The 12,539-nt window shown below is 47.9% G+C and overlaps 8 non-coding genes across 8 annotated transcripts; all 8 read left to right on the top strand.

The window, feature by feature from the left end:
- The first annotated feature begins 255 nt into the window (after positions 1 to 255).
- trnag-gcc (transfer RNA glycine (anticodon GCC)) lies at positions 256 to 326 on the top strand. The gene has a single exon. It is a non-coding gene; the product is annotated as a tRNA-Gly (tRNA).
- Positions 327 to 1,866: 1,540 nt separating this feature from the next.
- trnag-gcc (transfer RNA glycine (anticodon GCC)) lies at positions 1,867 to 1,937 on the top strand. The gene has a single exon. It is a non-coding gene; the product is annotated as a tRNA-Gly (tRNA).
- Positions 1,938 to 3,477: 1,540 nt separating this feature from the next.
- trnag-gcc (transfer RNA glycine (anticodon GCC)) lies at positions 3,478 to 3,548 on the top strand. Its single transcript has one exon. It is a non-coding gene; the product is annotated as a tRNA-Gly (tRNA).
- A 1,540-nt stretch (positions 3,549 to 5,088) lies between these two features.
- On the top strand, positions 5,089 to 5,159 carry trnag-gcc (transfer RNA glycine (anticodon GCC)). Its single transcript has one exon. It is a non-coding gene; the product is annotated as a tRNA-Gly (tRNA).
- A 1,540-nt stretch (positions 5,160 to 6,699) lies between these two features.
- On the top strand, positions 6,700 to 6,770 carry trnag-gcc (transfer RNA glycine (anticodon GCC)). Its single transcript has one exon. It is a non-coding gene; the product is annotated as a tRNA-Gly (tRNA).
- Positions 6,771 to 8,310: 1,540 nt separating this feature from the next.
- On the top strand, positions 8,311 to 8,381 carry trnag-gcc (transfer RNA glycine (anticodon GCC)). Its single transcript has one exon. It is a non-coding gene; the product is annotated as a tRNA-Gly (tRNA).
- Positions 8,382 to 9,921: 1,540 nt separating this feature from the next.
- Positions 9,922 to 9,992, top strand: trnag-gcc (transfer RNA glycine (anticodon GCC)). The gene has a single exon. It is a non-coding gene; the product is annotated as a tRNA-Gly (tRNA).
- Positions 9,993 to 11,532: 1,540 nt separating this feature from the next.
- Positions 11,533 to 11,603, top strand: trnag-gcc (transfer RNA glycine (anticodon GCC)). Its single transcript has one exon. It is a non-coding gene; the product is annotated as a tRNA-Gly (tRNA).
- The last annotated feature ends 936 nt before the right edge of the window (positions 11,604 to 12,539 follow it).

The following is a 12,539-nucleotide window of genomic DNA, read 5'->3' as shown; positions in this document are numbered from 1 at the left end:
CGTATTATTTACTTTATATATTTTGAAATAAAGAAACAGCGTTCAGATAAAATCCAACTAGTCAAACAAACAGCGCTTCATTGCGAGTTTCCTACTTGGTTTCTCGCTATATCAGCAATGGAGAAAGTCAGGGCTGCAGATGCTGGAGATTGGAGTCGGCATGCTGCGCCACAGGACAGAATATCAAGAATACCGGTTTAGTTTCCTGCTGGAGTTCAAACTGTAGTAAAGTTCTAGCGGGGCCCGCCCGCAGGAGGATTGGTGGTTCAGTGGTAGAATTCTCGCCTGCCACGCGGGAGGCCCGGGTTCGATTCCCAGCCAATGCAACGCATTGCAGCACGCTTTATTTCAAATGCTGCACGGCTCGAACAGAGTTCGGCCCCATGCCACGGGTTTGCTTCGCCTGGCTGCGTGCACTCGCCAATGTCTTGCTGCGCGATAAACAGGGTGTGTTCACTCAGCGTGTGGGATGGGATCGAATGGAAACGTCCGCTCTGCAGGCTCCGTTTTTGAGCATTTTCATGGCGCAATCCATAGTTTTCTGGCATTAAGTAAAATCGACATAGTGAGATGACCGGCCGTGAGCCCAGAATGATGGGCCAGACTCCATACGCCGAATGAGATGAGAGTGGTGCTGGAAAAGCACAGCGGGGCAGGCAGCATCCGAGGAGCGGCAAAATCGACCTCTCGAGCAGGAGTCCTTCATCAGGAAGGGTACTGTCATATATCCAAACATCTTCTGCTGCTTCATCAGTGACCTTCCTTCTGTCATATAGTCAGAAGTGGGCATTTATGTTCACGATTGCATCATGGTAGCACCACCGAAAACTCCTCAGATACTGAAGCAGACCATACTAGGTTCAAATGCAGAAAGCCAATGCCCTCTGACGAACGCAATCGTCTTTCTTTGTGCTCGATGGGAATCCAACCAGCGGATAATCAAAGATTGGAAACCTTCTCAGTTCTTCACGACAGAGCGTCATTGATGTTCTAGTATTGAATATCTTTGAATAATGAGTGGCATAGACAGAGTCAATAGCCCGAGTCATAGTTTGAAGATATCAGGAGGAAAGTATCGAGGAGACGTCAGAGGTAGGTTCTTTACGCAGAGAGTTGTGAATGCATGGAAGGGGTTGCCAGCCCGTCCACTTGGAAGCAGAGTCATTGGCGTCATTTCAGGAACTGCTGGACGGGCACATGGAGAGCAGTGAGTTGAGGATTGCGTAGGTTACATTACATTCGGGTAGAACCTCGGCACAACATCGTGGGCCAAAGGGCCTGTTCTGTTCTGGCCTTTTGTATGTTCTATGCTCTAGTTGAGGCTGGATTGGAGAAATCGTTGGAATGCTTCCAAAACCAAGAGATGGGCCGGAAAGTGAAGTTGATCATGAACTATAGCGAGCAGGCTTGATCTGCGGGCTATTCCTACCACCATCTCTATGTTGTTGTGTTTCAAAATATGAGCTGTGCTGACTGTGTGCACATAATGCGTTAATGTTATAATTTAAGTAGAACCCATTTCCATTTTAAGAATAGCGTTCTCCACTTGGTCAGGAAGCATCTAGGCAAACTATAATTTGCAAGTAATAATCTTGAGCCTCGAATCCTAGTCGTATTATTTACTTTATATATCTTGAAATAAAGAAACAGCGTTCAGATAAAATCCAACTAGTCAAACAAACAGCGCTTCATTGCGAGTTTCCTACTTGGTTTCTTGCTATATCAGCAATGGAGAAAGTCAGGGCTGCAGATGCTGGAGATTGGAGTCGGCATGCTGCGCCACAGGACAGAATATCAAGAATACCGGTTTAGTTTCCTGCTGGAGTTCAAACTGTAGTAAAGTTCTAGCGGGGCCCGCCCGCAGGTGCATTGGTGGTTCAGTGGTAGAATTCTCGCCTGCCACGCGGGAGGCCCGGGTTCGATTCCCGGCCAATGCAACGCATTGCAGCACCCTTTATTTCAAATGCTGCACGGCTCGAACAGAGTTCGGCCCGATGCCCCGGGTTTGCTTCGCCTGGCTGCGTGCACTCGCCCATCTCCTGCTGCGCGATAAACAGGGTGTGTTCACTCAGCGTGTGGGATGGGATCGGATGGAAACGTCCGCTCTGCAGGCTCCGTTTTTGAGCATTTTCATGGCGCAATCCATAGTTTTCTGGCATTAAGTAAAATCGACATAGTGAGATGACCGGCCGTGAGCCCAGAATGATGGGCCAGACTCCATACGCCGAATGAGATGAGAGTGGTGCTGGAAAAGCACAGCGGGGCAGGCAGCATCCGAGGACCGGCAAAATCGACCTCTCGAGCAGGAGTCCTTCATCAGGAAGGGTACTGTCATATATCCAAACATCTTCTGCTGCTTCATCAGTGACCTTCCTTCTGTCATATAGTCAGAAGTGGGCATTTTTGTTCACGATTGCATCATGGTAGCACCACTGACAACTCCTCAGATACTGAAGCAGACCATACTAGGTTCAAATGCAGAAAGCCAATGCCCTCTGACGAACGCAATCGTCTTTCTTTGTGCTCGATGGGAATCCAACCAGCGGATAAACAAAGATTGGAAACCTTCTCAGTTCTTCACGACAGAGCGTCATTGATGTTCTAGCATTGAATATCTTTGAATAATGAGTGGCACAGACAGAGTCAATAGCCCGAGTCATAGTTTGAAGATATCAGGAGGAAAGTATCGAGGAGACGTCAGAGGTAGGTTCTTTACGCAGAGAGTTGTGAATGCATGGAAGGGGTTGCCAGCCCGTCCACTTGGAAGCAGAGTCATTGGCGTCATTTCAGGAACTGCTGGACGGGCACATGGAGAGCAGTGAGTTGAGGATTGCGTAGGTTACATTACATTCGGGTAGAACCTCGGCACAACATCGTGGGCCAAAGGGCCTGTTCTGTTCTGGCCTTTTGTATGTTCTATGCTCTAGTTGAGGCTGGATTGGAGAAATCGTTGGAATGCTTCCAAAACCAAGAGATGGGCCGGAAAGTGAAGTTGATCATGAACTATAGCGAGCAGGCTTGATCTGCGGGCTATTCCTACCACCATCTCTATGTTGTTGTGTTTCAAAATATGAGATGTGCTGACTGTGTGCACATAATACGTTAATGTTATAATTTAGGTAGAACTCATTTCCATTTTAAGAATAGCGTTCTCCACTTGGTCAGGAAGCATCGAGGCAAACTATAATTTGCAAGTAATAATCTTGAGCCTCGAATCCTTGTCGTATTATTTACTTTATATATTTTGAAATAAAGAAACAGCGTTCAGATAAAATCCAACTAGTCAAACAAACAGCGCTTCATTGCGAGTTTCCTACTTGGTTTCTCGCTATATCAGCAATGGAGAAAGTCAGGGCTGCAGATGCTGGAGATTGGAGTCGGCATGCTGCGCCACAGGACAGAATATCAAGAATACCGGTTTAGTTTCCTGCTGGAGTTCAAACTGTAGTAAAGTTCTAGCGGGGCCCGCCCGCAGGTGCATTGGTGGTTCAGTGGTAGTATTCTCGCCTGCCACGTGGGAGGCCCGGGTTCGATTCCCGGCCAATGCAACGCATTGCAGCACCCTTTATTTCAAATGCTGCACGGCTCGAACAGAGTTCGGCCCCATGCCACGGGTTTGCTTCGCCTGGCTGCGTGCACTCGCTAATGTCCTGCTGCGCGGTAAACAGGGTGTGTTCACTCAGCGTGTGGGATGGGATCGGATGGAAACGTCCGCTCTGCAGACTCCGTTTTTGAGCATTTTCATGGCGCAATCCATAGTTTTCTGGCATTAAGTAAAATCGACATAGTGAGATGACCGGCCGTGAGCCCAGAATGATGGGCCAGACTCCATACACCGACTGAGATGAGAGTGGTGCTGGAAAAGCACAGCGGGGCAGGCAGCATCCGAGGACCGGCAAAATCGACCTCTCGAGCAGGAGTCCTTCATCAGGAAGGGTACTGTCATATATCCAAACATCTTCTGCTGCTTCATCAGTGACCTTCCTTCTGTCATATAGTCAGAAGTGGGCATTTATGTTCACGATTGCATCATGGTAGCACCACCGAAAACTCCTCAGATACTGAAGCAGACCATACTAGGTTCAAATGCAGAAAGCCAATGCCCTCTGACGAACGCAATCGTCTTTCTTTGTGCTCGATGGGAATCCAACCAGCGGATAATCAAAGATTGGAAACCTTCTCAGTTCTTCACGACAGAGCGTCATTGATGTTCTAGTATTGAATATCTTTGAATAATGAGTGGCATAGACAGAGTCAATAGCCCGAGTCATAGTTTGAAGATATCAGGAGGAAAGTATCGAGGAGACGTCAGAGGTAGGTTCTTTACGCAGAGAGTTGTGAATGCATGGAAGGGGTTGCCAGCCCGTCCACTTGGAAGCAGAGTCATTGGCGTCATTTCAGGAACTGCTGGACGGGCACATGGAGAGCAGTGAGTTCAGGATTGCGTAGGTTACATTACATTCGGGTAGAACCTCGGCACAACATCGTGGGCCAAAGGGCCTGTTCTGTTCTGGCCTTTTGTATGTTCTATGCTCTAGTTGAGGCTGGATTGGAGAAATCGTTGGAATGCTTCCAAAACCAAGAGATGGGCCGGAAAGTGAAGTTGATCATGAACTATAGCGAGCAGGCTTGATCTGCGGGCTATTCCTACCACCATCTCTATGTTGTTGTGTTTCAAAATATGAGCTGTGCTGACTGTGTGCACATAATGCGTTAATGTTATAATTTAAGTAGAACCCATTTCCATTTTAAGAATAGCGTTCTCCACTTGGTCAGGAAGCATCTAGGCAAACTATAATTTGCAAGTAATAATCTTGAGCCTCGAATCCTAGTCGTATTATTTACTTTATATATCTTGAAATAAAGAAACAGCGTTCAGATAAAATCCAACTAGTCAAACAAACAGCGCTTCATTGCGAGTTTCCTACTTGGTTTCTTGCTATATCAGCAATGGAGAAAGTCAGGGCTGCAGATGCTGGAGATTGGAGTCGGCATGCTGCGCCACAGGACAGAATATCAAGAATACCGGTTTAGTTTCCTGCTGGAGTTCAAACTGTAGTAAAGTTCTAGCGGGGCCCGCCCGCAGGTGCATTGGTGGTTCAGTGGTAGAATTCTCGCCTGCCACGCGGGAGGCCCGGGTTCGATTCCCGGCCAATGCAACGCATTGCAGCACCCTTTATTTCAAATGCTGCACGGCTCGAACAGAGTTCGGCCCGATGCCCCGGGTTTGCTTCGCCTGGCTGCGTGCACTCGCCCATCTCCTGCTGCGCGATAAACAGGGTGTGTTCACTCAGCGTGTGGGATGGGATCGGATGGAAACGTCCGCTCTGCAGGCTCCGTTTTTGAGCATTTTCATGGCGCAATCCATAGTTTTCTGGCATTAAGTAAAATCGACATAGTGAGATGACCGGCCGTGAGCCCAGAATGATGGGCCAGACTCCATACGCCGAATGAGATGAGAGTGGTGCTGGAAAAGCACAGCGGGGCAGGCAGCATCCGAGGACCGGCAAAATCGACCTCTCGAGCAGGAGTCCTTCATCAGGAAGGGTACTGTCATATATCCAAACATCTTCTGCTGCTTCATCAGTGACCTTCCTTCTGTCATATAGTCAGAAGTGGGCATTTTTGTTCACGATTGCATCATGGTAGCACCACTGACAACTCCTCAGATACTGAAGCAGACCATACTAGGTTCAAATGCAGAAAGCCAATGCCCTCTGACGAACGCAATCGTCTTTCTTTGTGCTCGATGGGAATCCAACCAGCGGATAAACAAAGATTGGAAACCTTCTCAGTTCTTCACGACAGAGCGTCATTGATGTTCTAGCATTGAATATCTTTGAATAATGAGTGGCACAGACAGAGTCAATAGCCCGAGTCATAGTTTGAAGATATCAGGAGGAAAGTATCGAGGAGACGTCAGAGGTAGGTTCTTTACGCAGAGAGTTGTGAATGCATGGAAGGGGTTGCCAGCCCGTCCACTTGGAAGCAGAGTCATTGGCGTCATTTCAGGAACTGCTGGACGGGCACATGGAGAGCAGTGAGTTGAGGATTGCGTAGGTTACATTACATTCGGGTAGAACCTCGGCACAACATCGTGGGCCAAAGGGCCTGTTCTGTTCTGGCCTTTTGTATGTTCTATGCTCTAGTTGAGGCTGGATTGGAGAAATCGTTGGAATGCTTCCAAAACCAAGAGATGGGCCGGAAAGTGAAGTTGATCATGAACTATAGCGAGCAGGCTTGATCTGCGGGCTATTCCTACCACCATCTCTATGTTGTTGTGTTTCAAAATATGAGATGTGCTGACTGTGTGCACATAATACGTTAATGTTATAATTTAGGTAGAACTCATTTCCATTTTAAGAATAGCGTTCTCCACTTGGTCAGGAAGCATCGAGGCAAACTATAATTTGCAAGTAATAATCTTGAGCCTCGAATCCTTGTCGTATTATTTACTTTATATATTTTGAAATAAAGAAACAGCGTTCAGATAAAATCCAACTAGTCAAACAAACAGCGCTTCATTGCGAGTTTCCTACTTGGTTTCTCGCTATATCAGCAATGGAGAAAGTCAGGGCTGCAGATGCTGGAGATTGGAGTCGGCATGCTGCGCCACAGGACAGAATATCAAGAATACCGGTTTAGTTTCCTGCTGGAGTTCAAACTGTAGTAAAGTTCTAGCGGGGCGCGCCCGCAGGTGCATTGGTGGTTCAGTGGTAGTATTCTCGCCTGCCACGTGGGAGGCCCGGGTTCGATTCCCGGCCAATGCAACGCATTGCAGCACCCTTTATTTCAAATGCTGCACGGTTCGAACAGAGTTCGGCCCGATGCCCCGGGTTTGCTTCGCCTGGCTGCGTGCACTCGCCCATCTCCTGCTGCGCGATAAACAGGGTGTGTTCACTCAGCGTGTGGGATGGGATCGAATGGAAACGTCCGCTCTGCAGGCTCCGTTTTTGAGCATTTTCATGGCGCAATCCATAGTTTTCTGGCATTAAGTAAAATCGACATAGTGAGATGACCGGCCGTGAGCCCAGAATGATGGGCCAGACTCCATACGCCGAATGAGATGAGAGTGGTGCTGGAAAAGCACAGCGGGGCAGGCAGCATCCGAGGACCGGCAAAATCGACCTCTCGAGCAGGAGTCCTTCATCAGGAAGGGTACTGTCATATATCCAAACATCTTCTGCTGCTTCATCAGTGACCTTCCTTCTGTCATATAGTCAGAAGTGGGCATTTATGTTCACGATTGCATCATGGTAGCACCACCGAAAACTCCTCAGATACTGAAGCAGACCATACTAGGTTCAAATGCAGAAAGCCAATGCCCTCTGACGAACGCAATCGTCTTTCTTTGTGCTCGATGGGAATCCAACCAGCGGATAATCAAAGATTGGAAACCTTCTCAGTTCTTCACGACAGAGCGTCATTGATGTTCTAGTATTGAATATCTTTGAATAATGAGTGGCATAGACAGAGTCAATAGCCCGAGTCATAGTTTGAAGATATCAGGAGGAAAGTATCGAGGAGACGTCAGAGGTAGGTTCTTTACGCAGAGAGTTGTGAATGCATGGAAGGGGTTGCCAGCCCGTCCACTTGGAAGCAGAGTCATTGGCGTCATTTCAGGAACTGCTGGACGGGCACATGGAGAGCAGTGAGTTGAGGATTGCGTAGGTTACATTACATTCGGGTAGAACCTCGGCACAACATCGTGGGCCAAAGGGCCTGTTCTGTTCTGGCCTTTTGTATGTTCTATGCTCTAGTTTAGGCTGGATTGGAGAAATCGTTGGAATGCTTCCAAAACCAAGAGATGGGCCGGAAAGTGAAGTTGATCATGAACTATAGCGAGCAGGCTTGATCTGCGGGCTATTCCTACCACCATCTCTATGTTGTTGTGTTTCAAAATATGAGCTGTGCTGACTGTGTGCACATAATACGTTAATGTTATAATTTAAGTAGAACCCATTTCCATTTTAAGAATAGCGTTCTCCACTTGGTCAGGAAGCATCTAGGCACACTATAATTTGCAAGTAATAATCTTGAGCCTCGAATCCTAGTCGTATTATTTACTTTATATATTTTGAAATAAAGAAACAGCGTTCAGATAAAATCCAACTAGTCAAACAAACAGCGCTTCATTGCGAGTTTCCTACTTGGTTTCTCGCTATATCAGCAATGGAGAAAGTCAGGGCTGCAGATGCTGGAGATTGGAGTCGGCATGCTGCGCCACAGGACAGAATATCAAGAATACCGGTTTAGTTTCCTGCTGGAGTTCAAACTGTAGTAAAGTTCTAGCGGTGCCCGCCCGCAGGTGCATTGGTGGTTCAGTGGTAGAATTCTCGCCTGCCACGCGGGAGGCCCGGGTTCGATTCCCGGCCAATGCAACGCATTGCAGCACCCTTTATTTCAAATGCTGCACGGCTCGAACAGAGTTCGGCCCGATGCCCCGGGTTTGCTTCGCCTGGCTGCGTGCACTCGCCCATCTCCTGCTGCGCGATAAACAGGGTGTGTTCACTCAGCGTGTGGGATGGGATCGAATGGAAACGTCCGCTCTGCAGGCTCCGTTTTTGAGCATTTTCATGGCGCAATCCATAGTTTTCTGGCATTAAGTAAAATCGACATAGTGAGATGACCGGCCGTGAGCCCAGAATGATGGGCCAGACTCCATACGCCGAATGAGATGAGAGTGGTGCTGGAAAAGCACAGCGGGGCAGGCAGCATCCGAGGACCGGCAAAATCGACCTCTCGAGCAGGAGTCCTTCATCAGGAAGGGTACTGTCATATATCCAAACATCTTCTGCTGCTTCACCAGTGACCTTCCTTCTGTCATATAGTCAGAAGTGGGCATTTATGTTCACGATTGCATCATGGTAGCACCACCGAAAACTCCTCAGATACTGAAGCAGACCATACTAGGTTCAAATGCAGAAAGCCAATGCCCTCTGACGAACGCAATCGTCTTTCTTTGTGCTCGATGGGAATCCAACCAGCGGATAATCAAAGATTGGAAACCTTCTCAGTTCTTCACGACAGAGCGTCATTGATGTTCTAGTATTGAATATCTTTGAATAATGAGTGGCATAGACAGAGTCAATAGCCCGAGTCATAGTTTGAAGATATCAGGAGGAAAGTATCGAGGAGACGTCAGAGGTAGGTTCTTTACGCAGAGAGTTGTGAATGCATGGAAGGGGTTGCCAGCCCGTCCACTTGGAAGCAGAGTCATTGGCGTCATTTCAGGAACTGCTGGACGGGCACATGGAGAGCAGTGAGTTGAGGATTGCGTAGGTTACATTACATTCGGGTAGAACCTCGGCACAACATCGTGGGCCAAAGGGCCTGTTCTGTTCTGGCCTTTTGTATGTTCTATGCTCTAGTTGAGGCTGGATTGGAGAAATCGTTGGAATGCTTCCAAAACCAAGAGATGGGCCGGAAAGTGAAGTTGATCATGAACTATAGCGAGCAGGCTTGATCTGCGGGCTATTCCTACCACCATCTCTATGTTGTTGTGTTTCAAAATATGAGCTGTGCTGACTGTGTGCACATAATGCGTTAATGTTATAATTTAAGTAGAACCCATTTCCATTTTAAGAATAGCGTTCTCCACTTGGTCAGGAAGCATCTAGGCAAACTATAATTTGCAAGTAATAATCTTGAGCCTCGAATCCTAGTCGTATTATTTACTTTATATATCTTGAAATAAAGAAACAGCGTTCAGATAAAATCCAACTAGTCAAACAAACAGCGCTTCATTGCGAGTTTCCTACTTGGTTTCTCGCTATATCAGCAATGGAGAAAGTCAGGGCTGCAGATGCTGGAGATTGGAGTCGGCATGCTGCGCCACAGGACAGAATATCAAGAATACCGGTTTAGTTTCCTGCTGGAGTTCAAACTGTAGTAAAGTTCTAGCGGGGCCCGCCCGCAGGTGCATTGGTGGTTCAGTGGTAGAATTCTCGCCTGCCACGCGGGAGGCCCGGGTTCGATTCCCGGCCAATGCAACGCATTGCAGCACCCTTTATTTCAAATGCTGCACGGCTCGAACAGAGTTCGGCCCGATGCCCCGGGTTTGCTTCGCCTGGCTGCGTGCACTCGCCCATCTCCTGCTGCGCGATAAACAGGGTGTGTTCACTCAGCGTGTGGGATGGGATCGGATGGAAACGTCCGCTCTGCAGGCTCCGTTTTTGAGCATTTTCATGGCGCAATCCATAGTTTTCTGGCATTAAGTAAAATCGACATAGTGAGATGACCGGCCGTGAGCCCAGAATGATGGGCCAGACTCCATACGCCGAATGAGATGAGAGTGGTGCTGGAAAAGCACAGCGGGGCAGGCAGCATCCGAGGACCGGCAAAATCGACCTCTCGAGCAGGAGTCCTTCATCAGGAAGGGTACTGTCATATATCCAAACATCTTCTGCTGCTTCATCAGTGACCTTCCTTCTGTCATATAGTCAGAAGTGGGCATTTTTGTTCACGATTGCATCATGGTAGCACCACTGACAACTCCTCAGATACTGAAGCAGACCATACTAGGTTCAAATGCAGAAAGCCAATGCCCTCTGACGAACGCAATCGTCTTTCTTTGTGCTCGATGGGAATCCAACCAGCGGATAAACAAAGATTGGAAACCTTCTCAGTTCTTCACGACAGAGCGTCATTGATGTTCTAGCATTGAATATCTTTGAATAATGAGTGGCACAGACAGAGTCAATAGCCCGAGTCATAGTTTGAAGATATCAGGAGGAAAGTATCGAGGAGACGTCAGAGGTAGGTTCTTTACGCAGAGAGTTGTGAATGCATGGAAGGGGTTGCCAGCCCGTCCACTTGGAAGCAGAGTCATTGGCGTCATTTCAGGAACTGCTGGACGGGCACATGGAGAGCAGTGAGTTGAGGATTGCGTAGGTTACATTACATTCGGGTAGAACCTCGGCACAACATCGTGGGCCAAAGGGCCTGTTCTGTTCTGGCCTTTTGTATGTTCTATGCTCTAGTTGAGGCTGGATTGGAGAAATCGTTGGAATGCTTCCAAAACCAAGAGATGGGCCGGACAGTGAAGTTGATCATGAACTATAGCGAGCAGGCTTGATCTGCGGGCTATTCCTACCACCATCTCTATGTTGTTGTGTTTCAAAATATGAGATGTGCTGACTGTGTGCACATAATACGTTAATGTTATAATTTAGGTAGAACTCATTTCCATTTTAAGAATAGCGTTCTCCACTTGGTCAGGAAGCATCGAGGCAAACTATAATTTGCAAGTAATAATCTTGAGCCTCGAATCCTTGTCGTATTATTTACTTTATATATTTTGAAATAAAGAAACAGCGTTCAGATAAAATCCAACTAGTCAAACAAACAGCGCTTCATTGCGAGTTTCCTACTTGGTTTCTCGCTATATCAGCAATGGAGAAAGTCAGGGCTGCAGATGCTGGAGATTGGAGTCGGCATGCTGCGCCACAGGACAGAATATCAAGAATACCGGTTTAGTTTCCTGCTGGAGTTCAAACTGTAGTAAAGTTCTAGCGGGGCCCGCCCGCAGGTGCATTGGTGGTTCAGTGGTAGAATTCTCGCCTGCCACGTGGGAGGCCCGGGTTCGATTCCCGGCCAATGCAACGCATTGCAGCACCCTTTATTTCAAATGCTGCACGGCTCGAACAGAGTTCGGCCCCATGCCACGGGTTTGCTTCGCCTGGCTGCGTGCACTCGCTAATGTCCTGCTGCGCGGTAAACAGGGTGTGTTCACTCAGCGTGTGGGATGGGATCGGATGGACGCTTCCGCTCTGCAGGCTCCGTTTTTGAGCATTTTCATGGCGCAATCCATAGTTTTCTGGCATTAAGTAAAATCGACATAGTGAGATGACCGGCCGTGAGCCCAGAATGATGGGCCAGACTCCATACACCGACTGAGATGAGAGTGGTGCTGGAAAAGCACAGCGGGGCAGGCAGCATCCGAGGACCGGCAAAATCGACCTCTCGAGCAGGAGTCCTTCATCAGGAAGGGTACTGTCATATATCCAAACATCTTCTGCTGCTTCATCAGTGACCTTCCTTCTGTCATATAGTCAGAAATGGGCATTTTTGTTCACGATTGCATCATGGTAGCACCACTGACAACTCCTCAGATACTGAAGCAGACCATACTCGGTTCAAATGCAGAAAGCCAATGCCCTCTGACGAACGCAATCGTCTTTCTTTGTGCTCGATGGGAATCCAACCAGCGGATAAACAAAGATTGGAAACCTTCTCAGTTCTTCACGACAGAGCGTCATTGATGTTCTAGTATTGAATATCTTTGAATAATGAGTGGCATAGACAGAGTCAATAGCCCGAGTCATAGTTTGAAGATATCAGGAGGAAAGTATCGAGGAGACGTCAGAGGTAGGTTCTTTACGCAGAGAGTTGTGAATGCATGGAAGGGGTTGCCAGCCCGTCCACTTGGAAGCAGAGTCATTGGCGTCATTTCAGGAACTGCTGGACGGGCACATGGAGAGCAGTGAGTTGAGGATTGCGTAGGTTACATTACATTCGGGTTGAACCTCGGCACAACA

The sequence above is a fragment of the Chiloscyllium punctatum genome, chromosome 30 (genome assembly GCF_047496795.1).
Source record: "Chiloscyllium punctatum isolate Juve2018m chromosome 30, sChiPun1.3, whole genome shotgun sequence".
Taxonomy (NCBI): domain Eukaryota; kingdom Metazoa; phylum Chordata; class Chondrichthyes; order Orectolobiformes; family Hemiscylliidae; genus Chiloscyllium; species Chiloscyllium punctatum.
The sequence above is the reverse complement of the archived record's forward strand: the minus strand, read 5'-3'. Positions and strand labels throughout refer to the sequence as shown.